Source organism: Sinohyriopsis cumingii, chromosome 1 (genome assembly GCF_028554795.1).
Source record: "Sinohyriopsis cumingii isolate HCF-2022 chromosome 1, ASM2855479v2, whole genome shotgun sequence".
In the NCBI taxonomy this organism is placed as follows: Eukaryota; Metazoa; Mollusca; class Bivalvia; order Unionida; family Unionidae; genus Sinohyriopsis; species Sinohyriopsis cumingii.
Window position 1 is genome coordinate 16,560,242 of NC_142961.1, and position 18,662 is coordinate 16,578,903.

The following is an 18,662-nucleotide window of genomic DNA, read 5'->3' on the forward strand; positions in this document are numbered from 1 at the left end:
GTCACATTAGGTCTGAATTCAGTGGGAAAACAGCACAATCATGTAACAAATGATGAAGCACATTTACCTTTCAATACGTCCCAAGTCGGTAAAAGTTTGTTTACATTTTAAGCCACCATTGGTAGCATTCATAAGCATAAAACTTTTTCCCTGCAAAAAGGAAACTTTCACGGCAAAGTAAATGTGTTCCAGTCACATTGGAAAATGAAAAAATCCATCAGATTCCATTGCTTTTATTTAAGTTTGGTACTGACTTCCTTTAAAGAAACGTTCTTTGTTTTTAACGAAGGTTGTAGTCAGCTTTGTTTGATGAAGGGTGCTTGCATTATTGAAGTCACCACTAAAGAACAGCACTGGTGAACCAAAAAATGCCTGTTTCTTTTCTTATTGTGGTGTCAACATCAAATAATTGTATTGCATGATTGAGACAGATTTTTTTCCATTTGCTATATACATTTTCATAACCATCAGTGCTTCAAAGGTAATCTGTTTTCTTTCAAATTTCAGCAAACTATTTTATCTGGGTACATAAAAAAAATGAATTGGCTGTCATTTGGTCAACTGTAGTTACTGTTCCTCCCTGCCTACTGAATAGACCAACAAGTAAGATGTTTGTTTTTTTGTGGGTTTTTTACATTTGTGGTAGCGGAATGATGCTGCCTTCCATGCATGCATCAGAAATTTAACAAAGGGTCAGCAGACAATAAAGACAGGTATTCTGGTCTGATGACAAGGATTAGCACAGAAAATGTGAGTGTTCTGAAGGATTTAATTCTGAGTGAAAAGAAGAGGAATTTTACTTACCATCCACTTACAAATGTCAGTCTGTGTAAATATATTAATTACTATTGAGCAGCCAAAAATCCAACGAAAGATAAATTACAAGATAATGCCTTGTCCAGTTGATCTCTGCTACCAGAATTGTTAAAAACAAAAAAAGCGGATATCTCACAACATACAGTACTCATGCTTGATGTCAACATCAGCGTATTATGATATAACAATGCACTGTTAAAATGGTTTGTGATATGAACAAAGAAATTGATTGTGTAACAATAGATAAATTTCAGTGCATTTTATATCAAGTTTGCAACTTCTTTTCATGGGGCCTGTGAATTTCTCCACTCAAACCAATAGTTGTATATACAAGTTTAAACAGCCAACAATGTCGCATATAATAAAAAAACATTGGAGAGGGTATATTTTGCCACCAATAAGGGGGAACAAATCACAGATGCGACATTGGTGAAGCCCTACGTGATCCTAGAATAAACTGTTTACATGTCATTTTTCATACTTTTAAGAAGAAAAAACTAAAATAACATACTTTTAAAAAGAAAAAGCAATTTTTTTATGTAAAAGAAAAATGCATATAAAATTTCAGGAGCCACGCCGTGATCATCTTATATTATTCATGCACGATCTCTTCCCCAAATTGATAATAAACTTTTTACCCTTTTTCATACTTTTAAGAAAGAGATTTTTTTTTGTGTATGAGAAAAATACATGCATATAAAATTTCGGGAGCACACCACGACTGTGTTATTACCAAATTCGTGTTATAAATGAAAGTGGTATAGTGGGGTCACACTGTACTATTAGTGTAATAGTGTAATGTAATTACATGACATTAAAATTACTTATCACAATATTATAAAATATTTACATGTACTAGTAGTGTAACATATTTACTTGATAGTAAACTGCTTATAAAACTACTGTAAATTATGCATGTACTAGTAGGGTAATGTGTTTATAACATTACAGTAAAATATACATGTTCTAGTAGCTTAACATATTTACTTGATAGTAAACTGCTTATAACACTACTGTAAATTATGCATGTGCTAGTAGGGTAATGTGATTATAACACTGCTGTAAAATATACATGTACTAGTGGTATAATGTGATTATGACATTACAGTAAAATATCCATGTACTAGTGGTATAATGCAATTATAACACTACTGTAAAATGTAGATAATAAATACAAATACAAAATAAATACAAATGGGCCTTACAGTACTTTTGTTGCACAAATTTATGTCATTGATTAAGATGTCAGATTTGATCAGCAGTCAGTTGAGCTTAAATGGTAAATGTGGATATATATTTAGTTTGATTTAATAATGTTGGTTCTTTGTCTTTGATTTGTCTTTCTTTAGTAAACTATTATTGGATTAAGAGTGCAATCTTCATTCTGGTTGACAGACAAACAAATATAAATACTATCATAAGTTGCACCATGTTATATTTTGTAGTATTATGTTTGTTCTCATTGACAGACATACAAATATAAACACTATCATTAGTTGCATCATGTTAGATTTTGTAAATCTATGTTCATTCTGGTTGACAGACATACAAATATAAATACTATCATTAGTTGCACCATGGTATATTTTGTAGTCCTGTGTTCATTCTGTTTGACAGACATACAAATATAAATACTGTCATTAGTTGCACCATGTTATATTTTGTAGTACTGTGTTCACTCTGTTTGACAGACATACAAATATAAATACTATCATTAGTTGCACTATGATATATTTTGTATTATGTTGTAGGGTTTAATGCCATTTTTCAGCATATGATAGGCTATACATGGTGGCCAGTATTAATGGTGGAGGAAGAACCCAGGAAATCCCTGGAAAGAACCACCAACCCTCGAGAAGCTACTGGCAAGCTTTCTCACATACCCACATTTGCTGAATCCGAAACTCCAACCCACGCAGACAGAGGTGAGATGGCAGTGATCCGTACAGAGTGTGCTTTAGACCACTTGGCCACTCGGGGCCCCTGTAGTATTATGTTCATAGATATTGTAACATCCAGAGTTTACTGTAGTTATGATATATTGTAATGTTGCTTTGATACAGTCATAGGGTATTTAGGGTTGTTTGGGTATTTTGCGTCCAGAGTTTATTGTAGTTATCATATATTATAATGATACTTTGATACAGTCATAGGGTATTTAGGGTTGTTTGGGTATTTTACATCCAGAGTTTACTGTAGTTATCATATATTGTAATGATACTTTGATACAGTCATAGGGTATTTAGGGTTGTTTGGATATTTTACATCCAGAGTTTACTGTAGTTATCATATATTGTAATGATACTTTGATACAGTCATAGGGTATTTAGGCTTATTTAGATATTGTAACAACCAAAGTTTACTGTAGTTATATATTTTAATGATACTTTGATACAGTCATAGGGTATTTAGGGTTGTTTGGGTATTTTACATCCAGAGTTTACTGTAGTTATCATATATTGTAATGATACTTTGATACAGTCATAGGGTATTTAGGGTTGTTTGGGTATTTTACATCCAGAGTTTACTGTAGTTATTAATTATTGTAATGATGCTTTAATACAGTCATAGGGTATTTAGGGTTGTTTGGGTATTTTACATCCAGAGTTTACTGTAGCTATTATATATTGTAATGATACCTTGACACAGTCTTAGGGTATTTCGGGTTCTTTAGATATTGCAACAACCAGAGTTTACAGTAGTTATCATATATTTTAATGATATTTTGATACAGTCATAGGGTATTTAGGGTTGTTTGGGTATTTTACATCCAGAGTTTATTGTAGTTATCATATATTATAATGATACTTTGATACAGTCATTGGGTATTTAGAGTTCTTTAGATATTGTAACATCCAGAGTTTACTGTAGTTATCATATAATAATTGCAATGCCAGTAGCTGGTAAAGGAAAGTAACATTTCCATTGGTCAGAATGTTACCACGTGATCAAAATGAATTGCGTTTATTTCTGTATGAACTGTAAGGAGAACTACTTTTCTAAGAATACCCACTTCTATAAATAGAGTCACGTGTACAGCATAAGATAAACACTGCCAGTGAAGGCAGACACGAAATAAGCATTAAAGGAAAACAACATTCTAACAATTTTTAAAAAAAATAATCGAATAAATTTGGCTTTCATTAGTTGCAGGACTGGTATTATGATGACCTTATTACGATCAAGCAGAACAATCCCAGGTGCTATAAATAGCTACATAACAGAAAACCCCAAACATGTATTACTATGCTCAATTAAGATTTATGTTTTTTAATGATGCAAACAAAATAACATAATCAGTAATTCAAATTTCAATTATAAAAGTTTAAAGTTTTTGTCTGAGTTTATCGTGGTATAAACTGTCAGTTGTCAACTCACACAGCTTAAAAAACACCCTTCAGGCATTATTTGTTGTGTGATTCAGTAACTGACAATTTATACCACGATAAACTCAGAAAAAACAACATTGAACTCTTAATTGTAGTGATACTTTGATACAGTCATAGGGTATTTAGGGTTGTTTGGGTATTTTACATCCAGAGTTTACTGTAGTTATCATATATTGTAATGATACTTTGATACAGTCATAGGGTATTTAGGGTTGTTTGGATATTTTACATCCAGAGTTTACTGTAGTTATCATATATTGTAATGATACTTTGATACAGTCATAGGGTATTTAGGGTTATTTAGATATTGTAACAACCAGAATTTACTGTAGTTATATATTTTAATGATACTTTGATACAGTCATAGAGTATTTAGGGTTATTTGGGTATTTTACATCCAGAGTTTATTGTAGTTATCATATATTATAATGATACTTTGATACAGTCATAGGGTATTTAGGGTTGTTTGGATATTTTACATCCAGAGTTTACTGTAGTTATCATATATTGTAATGATACTTTGATACAGTCATAGGGTATTTAGGGTTATTTAGATATTGTAACAACCAGAGTTTACTGTAGTTATATATTTTAATGATACTTTGATACAGTCATAGGGTATTTAGGGTTATTTGGGTATTTTACATCCAGAGTTTATTGTAGTTATCATATATTATAATGATACTTTGATACAGTCATAGGGTATTTAGGGTTGTTTGGGTATTTTACATCCAGAGTTTATTGTAGTTATCATATATTATAATGATACTTTGATACAGTCATATTTGGGTATTTTACATCCAGAGTTTATTGTAGTTATCATATATTATAATGATACTTTGATACAGTCATAGGGTATTTAGGGTTGTTTGGGTATTTTACATCCAGAGTTTATTGTAGTTATCATATATTATAATGATACTTTGATACAGTCATAGGGTATTTAGGGTTGTTTGGATATTTTACATCCAGAGTTTACTGTAGTTATCATATATTGTAATGATACTTTGATATAGTCATAGGGTATTTAGGGTTGTTTGGGTATTTTACATCCAGAGTTTACTGTAGTTATAATCTAACATTATATGGTGCCAACCAATTTAAATAGAAATAGTCTTAACTTTTATATATTGTTAATATCATTGCATAGGGTATGTACACATAATAAACTGTACATTATCTGATAGATCAATGGCTATTGTAAAGTTCCTTTCTGTCTCTTATATATGCTACGCCATATATTGTCCATACTCCATTTAAAATAATCAATTGAGTCAATTTCATGAGGTTGAAAATCGTCATGATAAGTGCATGCCATTGATGCTGTAAGCATTTACTCCATCAAATTTGTGTACGTGTGTGCATGCATGTGTGTATGTGTTTATGTGATGCCAGACCTTGTAGATAAAAAGGAGCATGCTTAACTATTATGAAATTTTGAACCACTGTTTTCAGTGATATTTGAAACAGTTTCATTTGCTTTTCTTCTGTTTAAGAAATCTATGTTCTTGCCTAAGATTCAAAGTTAGTTGCATTAAAATCTGATAGACATTCAGTATACTCAATTTATTTGTTTCCTCCATCAAGACATACATTTAAGGTAATTAAGATTACAGACTAGAAATACTGACTTTTTAATAGAGCTCTTCCAGAAATAAAAGTGTGGAACACATAAAAAGGTATATTTTTGTATTTTTATGTTTATTTGTTTGTTTTTTAAATTGCTGTTCAAAATGTAAGTAGTGAACAAAATTGAGTGGAGGGGTTTTAAAAAATAACTTTTTCCACAACTATTACATTATTCCTGAAAAAGCCATTGAAAGCACTTGGCAAAACATACAAATCATGTTATACTTCCTCAAGTTTCTAACTACATGAACATGAACATATGATTTTTGGCAATAAATTTTTGTTCTCTTGAAATATGTGTTTGTCTTGTACAAACTGTTTATGATTGTTTGAAGTTTTAAGCTTGAACTGTGAGACATTTTGCTAGCAACTATAATTGGGATCTCCTTATCTATACATAGATCTGATGCAAACAAAATTTGAATACCAAGTCAGAATGAGGTTATGTTCTGTTGCATTTTTAATTCACCAATCAAATTGTAGCTTTCATAATGCTAAAAATGTCATTTAATGGCAGTAATACGTTAGGCTATCATTACCTTGCTGTCTCTTTTCATGTCATCAGTAACCAGACCAAGGCAGAAATTACTTCAGTTAGTAATTGGAGGTCTAGAACAAAAACAATATAGTCACAGTCCTATACCTTAGTCACCATTCTTTGGAATATTGTCCTTTTTCCTTGAACTTTATTAGTAAGTCATGTGACTCAGAACAATCAAGATTTGTTGTCATTTGCTCAAAAGTATCCTTTGCTCCTTGCAAATGATCTTTAAATCCCCAGCCCTTGTCTTTTTAGATCTTTTCTGGTGTCTCTTTTGTTCATTTAATTTTTTTTTATCTTGTGCACGTGCTAGTTTAGCAATGCTTCCAAAGAGTTATCCCTGTTGATGCCAATGTTAGAGTTAAGTTTGCCTTTGTCATTTTTGATCTGGTGTTTGTTGTTAGGCATCTACTTTAACCTTGCAGAAATCCCACAGCATGTTGGCAAGCATTGTCTTAAAAATACGCTATTGGACACTCACCCCATTTGCTTAACATACACCAAGATGTATGTCTCTTTTTTGTTTGCCTTCTGGGTGGATAAAATATGTGATCATGCTGAAAGCCATTGCAGTTTTAGAAGTAGGAAGATATAATATTTTTCAGCTCCCATCCCCAGTTGTTTCTCCATCAAATAAATTCCCATGTCGCGTAACTTTAGGAAAATAAGCTATACTATCCCCCGAATCCAGCCCTCTCAAAGACAAAAATTCATCTTTTGTGTCTACATTATATTGCCAAAGGGCAATTACTCTTGCCAATTACCTCCCCTGCCATATATAGGTGGCAACAGTTTTAAGCTTTCGATTGTGAACTGACATCATTAACCTCGCCTCCGAAAATCCATTGAAAATTTGTGCTGCTTTTCATCCCATCCATTGAGAATTTTGTTATTTTCATCCCATCCATTGAGAATTTTGTTATTTTCAGATATATTAAGGATTGTCAAACAGGTGTTAAACATTATGTTTTGAAATCTGACCATAGTTGTGTGTATTTTTTTTAACTATGCAGACTTCATTTCTATGTTCTTTAACCACATAGTTCTGTGTGACTATATTGTAATAGAACATGTTGAAGATCATGTTTACACACTCTATTTATTAACCCTGATATAGTGGATATCTAGGGTGTTTGAAATGCAGTTAACTATACATTCCTTTTTTTTTCCTTTGTTGTTTCACAATCAACTATGAAGACATGTAAGCAAGAATGCATGCCAGCGATTAGTCTCATGTCTCTTGTCTCAGATATATAGAGTTTACATCATTGGCTACGTGCAGCATGAATGCCAGTTTGTCAGAGAGTACATTGTTAGCAGTTTCAAGGAAAACTGCAAGAGACTGGGTGGGATGCAAGGGTCAAGGCTTCAATTGTTTTTGACAAACCGAAAGTCAGTCCTTCTTTCCATCTTCCCAGCAGCTGGGAAAAATCTAGGAATTTGACAAGAGACAATCTGCCAAGACCAGTGACTTGGGCAATTCCAAAACCTTTCTGTTTTTTTTTTAAATTTATGTGAGCCAACTTCAGCATCTTTAGCAATCTAGCTGGTATAAGACTCATTCTGACACCTGCATCACAGATCTCCTGGCCTTAGACAATAACTAAGCTGCAATCAGTCTGACTTCATCTGCTTTTATACAGTGGATAAAGACATTATGCACATCACTTCAAAGCCCGTTCTCAATATAATTTTTAGGCATGCAGACAAGGTTGGAAATGCACAACCTGCACTGACCCAGCGAACCTTTGCCTCTTCAGGATAGAGGACATGTGGAGGCAGGCCATCCAAGAATGTGCCCCTTCATGGCTCTGTGCAGTAACCATCACCTTATAAATCATCTTTTCACCCTCAGTGAAGTGATGACCAGACAATGAGAGACCGGAAGATGTGGGATCGTTTGCTGGTCAACCCAAAAGCCATTCCAATCCCATGCATGCGGACAATCTGTTAATCAGTTTCTGAGGCATTCATAGCAATGTAATAGGAAACAAAGTTATTCTACTCCCATGTAAACGCTCTCTTGATTTGTGTCCCTGCCTGCCAGCAAACATATAGGTGCCTGACTAGTTATTTTTAAGCAGTGTTGGGTCAGTCTGTTTCCACCAAACAATTGAGCAATCCAAATTGTCTCACAGGGGCTTCAGTTCTTGTTTTTTTTCTAGCCCTCCCCTTTTGTCCTTTCCATTCCTTATGGGAACTATTTTCAGACTTGGTAAAGGATACCCTTTTGTACCAAGAAATCCGGACGCTCTTCGAAAAGTGGGCAGTGGAGATTATTGTCCAAAATCTCTAGATTTTTCCTCCAAGCCCTGTTTGGTTAGGACGCTCAATGGCATTCAAGCTGGAGACAGAAAGACGAGTCCACTTCTCCATCCATCTGAATGAATTTGCCATCTGTCTCGATCTGACATGCATATTTTCTTGCTCCCATCAATCCTTACAGAAATTCCTGCAGTTTATATAACAAGGAAATTATTATTAGTATTGCGCTATCTCCCAGTTTGAACAGAAGTCCTTGAGCCTTTATGAACTACTCCGTATCCATGATCCATACTAGTTCATATATTTCCACAGTAGCGTATTAGGACAACATCCTCCAGAAATATATGATCAGTTCCATTCTGTTCAAAGGAAAGACCGATCTAATTTCCCATTTACATCATCTAGGTTTTCTAATTAATTGGGAAGTCCCATTTTTTTGTCCATTTCCTCAATTCATCCATCAACATGTGGATTTTCTCACCCGCCTCAACCTAGTATATCTTCCCCACCCTCAGATCATCCGAATCGTCATCCTCGCAGAATCCATTTCCAACACAAAATGGATCACAACCTGTGAGTTTATGCAACTCCTAGGATTGTTTTACGCAGCATTGGATCTTATACCGGTGGGTTGCCCTGTCCTGATGACCTTGCTATCTCAAGAGCATCCCTCTTCCATTCCATGCCACTCGATTATATGATAAGTGTAACGAGTGAGATAGTACCATTCCTGGACCATTGACGCAACCAAGTGTGGCTCACGATAGGAATACTTCTCAAACAACCACGCATCCGAATGATAAGAAGAGACTAAGGCGTCGGAGTGATACTGGGTTTTGTTCTAGACCAACACTTTCTAATTAGATGAGGTAATTATCAAGTTCACCTGGATTTTATTGCCCTGAAAAGAAATTGTAATGTAATAATAGCATGTACATTAAAACTACATTTTCCATGCCCGACATATTCTCAGACAGTGCTGGTGTTTGTTTTTTATTTAAGGGGTAGGGGGATCGTGACCCCCAAAAAACCCATTTTCCAAATGAGAATAAGCTATCTTTTCAAATAAGTTTATAGAAAATGACTGGAAAATATAAATCTTAAAAGAAAATAATTTGTCTGTTTTCTAAAGCATTTATAAACTTACAAAAAAAAAACTAGTTGATAGACATTATTGTCAAATAGCATCACCATACAAAATACACATATGTACAAACACATAATCGCAATCACACCGACATTAACAAACAAAAAACACATACACCAAGTTTCTGTCTTTAAATCCATTGGATGGCAAAATATAGGCTTTATTAGATGTAGACTTTTATCAATAGTACAACAGAAGGTTTGAACGTAATGCAAGTTTCATTAGCGTGCATCTCACTAGATGGAGCTGTTGTTCAAACTTCCCTGCTGGATTCTCTGAGTGAATCCAGTCAGAACTATCTGATGCAGTCTGACCACGAGATATGATTGTCTCTATATAAAAATGAACATGCATCACATTTGTGAATGACCACTTAACTGGAGAGGGGACATACAATTTTCAAGTTTATTGGGAGCTTTACATATAGTACAGAGGTAATAAACACGTTGTGTCTAGTATGGGCGTTAACGCTTTATCAACACAAATTAACTGTATAAACGCGAGCATCCTGAAAAGCACTGGTCAATTAATAATTAATTATTTTAACAAGATTAAGATAATGGATATTAGTAATCCGACTTCAGTTCAGCGTGTCTAATATATGCTGTTCCTATTTCGACGGATGCCGTACACCGTAGATTTTCGAATGACTTTTGTTGATATGCTTTTTTGCGGTATTTACAAAGAATTTAATGCTCCCATTGCTGCTTTGCTTTACAAATAAAACTCAGCCAGAGTCATGTAGTTTATTTTTTCTGGTCTTTGCTTGCTTTGTTCTTAGCTTATTGCTTCCTGGATCACTTTAAAAAATGGATCACAAGTGGACACCTTTTAAACAATTGAAACAATGAATGATCATATATTATAATTATTTATCGGTGGTATAATGAGGTTGGGTTTACTTTTTAGCTTACTCTGTTATGATAATGAGCAGAGACCGAAAGGGCCAACTGAATTGCCCCTTGGCGGTTACATGGGTTTAATTGGTCAATCATTTGTTGGGTTTGATGGGGCTTGCAACTGTGCATACTTAACTGAATTGTAATTAGCATCATTTTCAAGGCAAAAGGGCATAGAGCCGCCTCGACATGGCCTGAGGGCTACTCTTGATATTGGGCATTTGGATCCCTTGGCCGAAATTTAACGGTGTTGTCTCAACTGAAACAATTATGCTTTGCATTTTATATATGGAGTAACAACGGACTTCAAAGAAACGTTGCCGCTGTTCACAAACTTGCTAATGATCCTTAATACAGATGGCTTAAACATTTTCATTCAAGGCAAAGATGTGTAATATTTTATTTTGTTCAACACACATCTAACTTCTTATTTATTACATATGTCTTTTTTTTAAAATTTGGTAATTCCACTTTGTAAATTTTACCTATGCAAATTAGCACAGTGTGCTCCCCCACATCCATCTTCAAGGAACTTAACACATCACCCTACCTATTGTCCCAGTTAAGTAATACGTGAGATGTTAGTTGTTTATGCCTGACCATTTTGCTTTTTAATTCCCTCTACGATGATATATATATCTACGATGGGCTATATATATATATATATATATATATATATATATATATATATATATATATATATATATATATATAAGTTGGGTTTTTTCCCTTTCTTCTTCTCCAAGGTTACTGAAAATCATGATTTTCAAAACATGACCGTGTCAGGAGATGTAGAGTACAACAATCGGGTTCTTAGCATGAAATATCTTGTTATAGCAGGTATGATTTTCAGAACATATCTTTTATTTTGTAACAATAAATCTCCCAAACACAAAATGGAATACTCTCTCCGATCTGTCAGATGGGCTACTAGTTATAGGCGGAAAGGGAATTCAAATTGTCAGGAGAACAGACTTTTATCAGTTGACTCTCATGTTTCTATTATGTCGGCAGGGCCGGATTACCCATTAATTACATTAAGCACGTGCTTAGGGTATTAGCTCAACAGGCCCCCCCCCCCCAAAAAAAAAAAATTTAAAAATTAATTGTTGATGATAAACTTGAAGGAATTATGTATGAACATTTCGATCTGCATGTACGAGAATTTTGATTTGGAACGATGGCAATACTGTCAATTTCCTAGCTTTGTAGCTCTTAATAGTTTTTTTAATTACAGTTTTAAATGTTATAAGGGTGAAGGGGGCACCGTAATATTTTCAGTGTTTAGGGCCCGGGAGAGGCCTTAATCCGGCACTGTACATGTATGTCGGAGATCTTGTTTATAATCAGATTAAGACGATTTGTGTACACCCCCCCCCTTCTCTAGAACTGGACAGTACATAGGATTCAATTTGTTTGACCGTTTGTTCTCTTTATCTGACCTATAACTTCTATATTGTTGTACATACTGACAGCAAACTTGTACGTCCGTGGGATGAACATGCGATGCACGTCATAACTTGTAACTTGATTCCGGGATTTCTTTTAAAAATTTATTAAAACTGGCCCATAGCTTTAACTCCATTATTTTTTCATATATTGCCAATTATAGCAAAGGTATATCATGATTTGTTGTCACGTTGTGTATCATCAAATTATGTCCCTCGTCATAAATCCTTACTTCACTCCAAAGCTTAAAAGTATTTGGACAAATGAAGAGATTGTATTGGTCTATATTTGAGTAAGATCGATATCTTGGAGTAATATTTATTACTTGAACTGTTGAGTTGTATGATGGAGACGGGTTCTTTTCCGTTTACTTTCCTGCTGCTCTCACTTCAACGGGGTAGCCCATGATCTACTGGCATATTTTATGCCATCAAATCTGGATCTTGGCAAGTCCCAGTAAGGTATCAACAAAAGCTCGTGTGGACTAGTACTGACATAGTAATGTTCTGTGTACATTAAAGGGAGCACAATAAATGTCACTTTTTTAGGTTTTCTTTTACATTTACAATGTTAGTAGTGAAGGGGGGCACTTTACGTACAATGGGAATTAGCATTACAGACCCCCCCCCCCGGGTTAGATTACGTACAATGGAAATTTAACATGGCGAAAAATCGTGGGTCAGATTACGTACAAGGGGAATTAACATGGCGATAAATCGTGGGTCACTCTACGTACAAGGGGAATTTAACACGGGGAATAGAGTTTGGGCTTGTTTAGGGACAATGGGAATTGAACATGGGATTTTTTTTTTTTTTAAAAAAATTTTTAAAAAAGGGGTAGGCAATGGAAAGACTATCTCTTTTCGAGAAATATGGCTGGCCCTGAAAAGGGCCTTTGGGTTTATGTTAATATTAATATTAACATAGATGGCATCTGTCACATCTTCTTCTTCTTCTTAAACTCCTTCTAACTGCCGGTCCATACACAAGTACCCTCTTGAGACATCCTTGTCTTTCTATATAAACTCTCCTCATCCATAGACTTGTATCTGTCCTATCAACAACAGTCCACTTGGACCGGACATACATGAGCATGTCCGTCCTGAACATCATTGTTGACACAAGGGTTGAAGATTGAACGTCGGTCCACATCTTGAGGCTCCGAGAAACAGGTGAATCAATGCAGTGAACGGCGCTTATTTATAGGCAAAGGTAGGATTGAAACGGATTGAGTTCATTCACCAATCCGAACACGCGTTACAAAATTCAGCCAGCCGCATCCAATCCGAAGAGAGCAGTCTGTGACGTCACGTAGTCAATATAGATTTGCTAGCGCTTGTGTGCAGTCAATCTTCAATCTATGCGACAGTGATTCAACATGACGGAAACTCAGAAAACGATCCAATGGGGTGCACCAGCAGGGGAGACTGCCCAAGGGAACCCGGACTTACTTTCAGAAGAGGTGAATTGGGATTTTGTGGATTTTCTCTCTTCGCAAGAATTTGTTCCGGAACCTGCGTTACCTTCTTCATTACCGCAAGTGGAGAATTTTAGACAGAGACAGAAAGAAGAATTGGAGAAATTTATACAACGACAAAAGGAAGCGGAACAAGCTTTTCTCCTACAGCAACAGCAAGAAGAAGAGGTAAGAAAAAAACAACAGCAGCAACAGCAAGAAGAAGTAGCAGCAAAGAAACAAGAGGGTGAAAATCAAACGGTCACGGTACTGTTGGACATTTTAGCGGAGTTAAGAAGTCTGAAACAAATGTATCAGACTTCTTTATTACGACCGAAGAGAATACGACCTTCCCGAGCTAAACACGTCAACCCTGTGACTAAGCCTACCGTACCACCCTTAGTGATTTCAACTCAATCATCATCAACATTACGTAGTCCAGAAGTAGGCCTTGACCGTGGCAAAGGCTTAAGGCAGTTAAAGTTGATTGCTTAAACTCACCCCTACACCAAAAAAGGCCCTTTTCAGGGCCACCCACATTTCTCGAAAAGAAATACAATTTCAATTTGCCAATAACTCCAAAAAAAAAAAAATAACCCACCCATTTTACCCTTATAGTACGTGTCTGTGTATGAGTGCGTGAGTGTAGCTTCTTATTTTAAAATCAAAACTCAAAGACACTTACCTTATATCATTAATTTATTCTTTTCTCCATTTTTTTACAATCCAATTCACAATTCACAACACAACACTTTAATTAAAAGTTCATTGACTTCTTCTTTCTCCTTGTTTAGTCTCTCTGTTTTTTTAATTTTTCACCGTCACACTCTTTTCCTCTTCTTCCTCCTCCTCGCTTTCTTCCCTTCTTCTTTTTTTCTCCTGTTTCTTTTTCTTCACCTGTCTTCTTTCTTCCTCATAAGAATCCCTCTCTTCCTCTGAAGAATCCCTCTCTTCTTCTGAAGAATCCCTCTTTTCTTCTGACTCCTCTTGTTTCTTTTTTGGGCAATCTGGAGACCAATGTCCTTTTTCTTTACAATAATAACAGGTATCTTGACTTTTGTCTTTTTTAGCCCCTGTTTTTGTTCTTTTTTGACGGTCTGGACACTCTGAAGACCAATGCCCTTTCTTCTGACAGATATAGCAAGTATCTTGACTTTTATCTCTAAAGGAAGGAGAGTAGTCCGTAGGCTGGTCTGAAGAGAATTTTCTAATGACCCCTCGCAAAGCTCTGACGAAACGTTCCATCTGGTTAGTCTCTTCCATCGTTGTGCTCGGCTTGAGAGTGAAATGAATAGTGAAAGGACAAGACACACACCCTTTTATATACGCTGGTCTGCTATGACTATAAAGTAGCTCATGGTGTTTGAACTTGAGTCATTTGACTTTTTGCTTTCAAGATGAAACGATCTAATTCATTCGAGAAGAAAGAAGAAAGTAAGAGGCAGAAACGTGATCTATCGCCTCGTACCAGGGCTGAAATCTTGGCGCAAATTCATGCCAGTGATTTTGAAGAGGACATGAGTGAACCAGAATCAGAACCCTCTAAACCAAGTTCACCACCCTTAGTCAACCCTGAAAAGTACTATTCCATTCGAGAGACGGAAAAGCGCTCCTCTAGAAAATTTAGAACCACGGCTTACAAATACACAGTGAAGTTTAAAGATTTCAAGGCTGAAGTGCCGTTAGAGAAAGCAGAAGTGTTCATCACTGAGGTGTGGAATTCTTTGCTCACTTCACTCAAGCAGCAATGTCAACCCAAAGAAGACGATCGCTTGAGACTTTCCATACAACACGACGGTTTGAAATCCCCTGTTTGGATCGAGTTTAGCACCCCTGCAGAATTGACCGCTTCCAAAGTCATGGACAAGATTCAACACGTGCAACAATCTAATGACCAGTTTGACATCACCGATGGAAAAGCCACATTGGACATGACCCACGTCTCTCCTCCTCAAGGAACTGGACGCAAAAAGATGTTATTGGTGGACGACCTTCGCAACACCAAAAAGAGTCTCGTCCGAATTAACAACTCTCATGACCAGATGTGTTTAGCCCGTGCCATCGTGGTGGGACGAACCTATGCCGACAAGAACGACACGGTAGAATGGAAAAGAACCTGGAACACTATTCAACGTTCCCATCGAGCCAAACAACGAAACGAAGCAGAACTCCTGTTACAACAAGCTGGCCTGTCCAAAGACACACCCTGTGGCATTCCTGAGATGCAAAAATTGCAAGATGCCCTAGCTCCACGCTACACCTTAAAAGTGCACCCTCAAGAAATGCGCGGGCCTCTGTTGTTTCGAGGCCAACATTTTAAGGACGGAAAATACATTCATGTTTATTATCACGATGACCATTTCGATACGATTACCAGTATCACCGGATTCCTGGGATACAGTTATTACTGTGAGAAATGTGACCATGGTTATAACAATCGAGAGCAACACAAGCATTGTGGATTGAAATGCTCAGGATGTTTGGCCTCTTTACCCTGTCTGAGCGAAGAACCAGTGCCTTGTTCGACTTGTCTGCGCACGTTTGTTAGCCCTATTTGTTACCAACAACATCTGAAAACGCAAGGTTCACAGAAGAAATGCGCTTGTCAACTGCTGAGATTGTGCCCTACGTGTGGACAAGTCATACGTACCAATAATACCAAGGCACACGTATGTTCAGGAAAGAAAAAATGTCACATTTGTCACCACATCGTGGACTTGGAACACCAATGTTACGTGCAAAAATACCAACCCCCACCAGAGAAAGAGGACAGTCACAAGAAGAAAGGCAATTTCATCTTTTTCGATTTCGAATGCATGCAAGAGACCGGTATTCACATTCCTAATTTCTGCGTGGCTCATCGAGCGTGCGAGAAGTGCATTCAAGAACCTATCTTCAGTCATTGCCCTCACTGCAGCAAGATTCCTGGAGGGCGTGAAAAAATCTTTCGAGGACCGAACACGTTAGCCGATTTTGCCCAATGGGTCTTAGACCCCATCGACAAGACGTGGAGCCAAGAGGACATCGAACTTTACGGAGATTGTCATCGTCATGCCACAGTGATGGCTCACAATTTCTCCGGATACGATGGACAGTTTCTTCTCAGATACTATACGGAACAAGGCACCGAGCGTCCTAAAGTCACTTTGAACGGAGCCAAAATCATTTTCATGCAAGTGGGACAAGTACAGTTTAAAGATTCGATGAGCTATTTGGCCATGCCTTTGAGTCGAATGCCTAAAACGTTTGGAATGACAGAAATGGCTAAAGGGTACTTTCCACACTTTTTCAATACGGAAGCCAATCAACATGCCGTTCTACCCCATTTGCCTGAGGCTCACTATTACGACCCCGACAACATGCGTACCGAACAACGAGAAGCTTTCTACGCTTGGTACCAGATTCACGGCTCGGACCCCTTCGACTTTCAAGAAGAAATGCTAAAGTATTGTCGTTCCGACGTGGACATTTTACGGCGTTGCTGTGGAAAATTTCGAGAACTGTTCATGGAACACGGAGGGGTCGATCCTTTGAAAGAAGCTTGCACCATTGCCAAAGCGTGTTCCCTAGTGTATCGACAACGATTCATGCCTGAAAACACCGTGGCTGTCATCAGCCCTCAAACGACCCACTTTGTCAAACGTCAATACTCGGTCAAAGCCCTACGTTGGTTACATTACTTGTGCGACAAGGAAGACAAGTGGATTCAGCATGCCCGCAACGGAGGGGGCGAAAAGACCATCGGAACGTATTCGGTCGATGGCTGGGACTTAGAAAACCCCAAGATCGTGTACGAGTTTAACGGTTGCTTATTTCACGGATGTCCTGTTTGTTACCCTGACCGTGGCACTAAAAATCAGTTTTTGCAACGAACCATGGAAGACTTGTACCAGGACACTTGTCAGCGACGCCTAAAGTTGGAACAGGAAGGTTACCAAGTGGTGGAAATGTGGGAACACGAGTACGATCACCGTTTGAAAACCGATCCCGAGTTTAAACGCCTCGTGGAAAGTTACCAGTTCATGGACCCGCTGAACCCAAGGGATAGTTTGTACGGAGGAAGGACCAATGCCACCTGTTTGCTGTACCAAGCCGACGAAGAGAAAGGAGAAGAAATCAAATACTTGGACGTGTGTTCGCTGTATCCCTACGTGTGCAAATATTGTCGCTTTCCTGTAGGGCACCCACAATTGTTAATGGAACACATCGACCTGAAAAACATTCGACAATACGAAGGCTTGATCAAGTGTAAAGTTTTGCCTCCCACGAACCTATACCATCCCGTCTTACCTCACCATTGTCAAGGCAAACTGATGTTTCCCTTGTGCCGTACTTGTGCCGAAACGTGCAACCAAGACCAGCCTTGTCATCACAGCCAGGAAGAACGGGCCTTGACGGGAACCTGGGTCAGCGTAGAATTGTTCAAAGCTTTGGACATGGGATACCAACTGTTAGAAGTGTACGAAATTTGTCACTTTCCCAAGACACAACAATACCACAAGGGTGATCCCAGTCAGAAAGGCATTTTCGCCGACTACGTGGATGCCTTTTTGAAACTGAAGCAAGAAGCCAGCTGCTATCCTTCCTGGTGTCACACTCCCGAAGACCAAATACAATTCAAAGAGAAATACTACGAACAAGAAGGCATCACTTTAGACCACATTGAGAAAAACGAAGGCAGGCGATCGTTTGCCAAAGTGATGTTAAATTGCTTGTGGGGTAAAATGGCACAACGACCGTGTTTACCCAAGACGGAATATTTGACAGAACCTTCCCGCTACTTCCAGATGATTCACGACAAAACCAAATACATGAAACACGTGGACGTCGTTCGCGAGGATTTGATCTTGGTCAATTACGAAGAAGATCTGGACTTTGTACAAGACGACCCTTTTGGAAATGTCATCATTGCGGCTTACGTGACAGCCCATGCTCGCTTAAAATTGTACGAAGCTTTAGAACTGTTAGGGGAACGCGTCCTGTACTTTGACACGGACAGTTGCATTTACATCCATCACCCGATTCAACATCACCCTAACATCGAAGGAGACCGTTTAGGAGCCTGGACAGA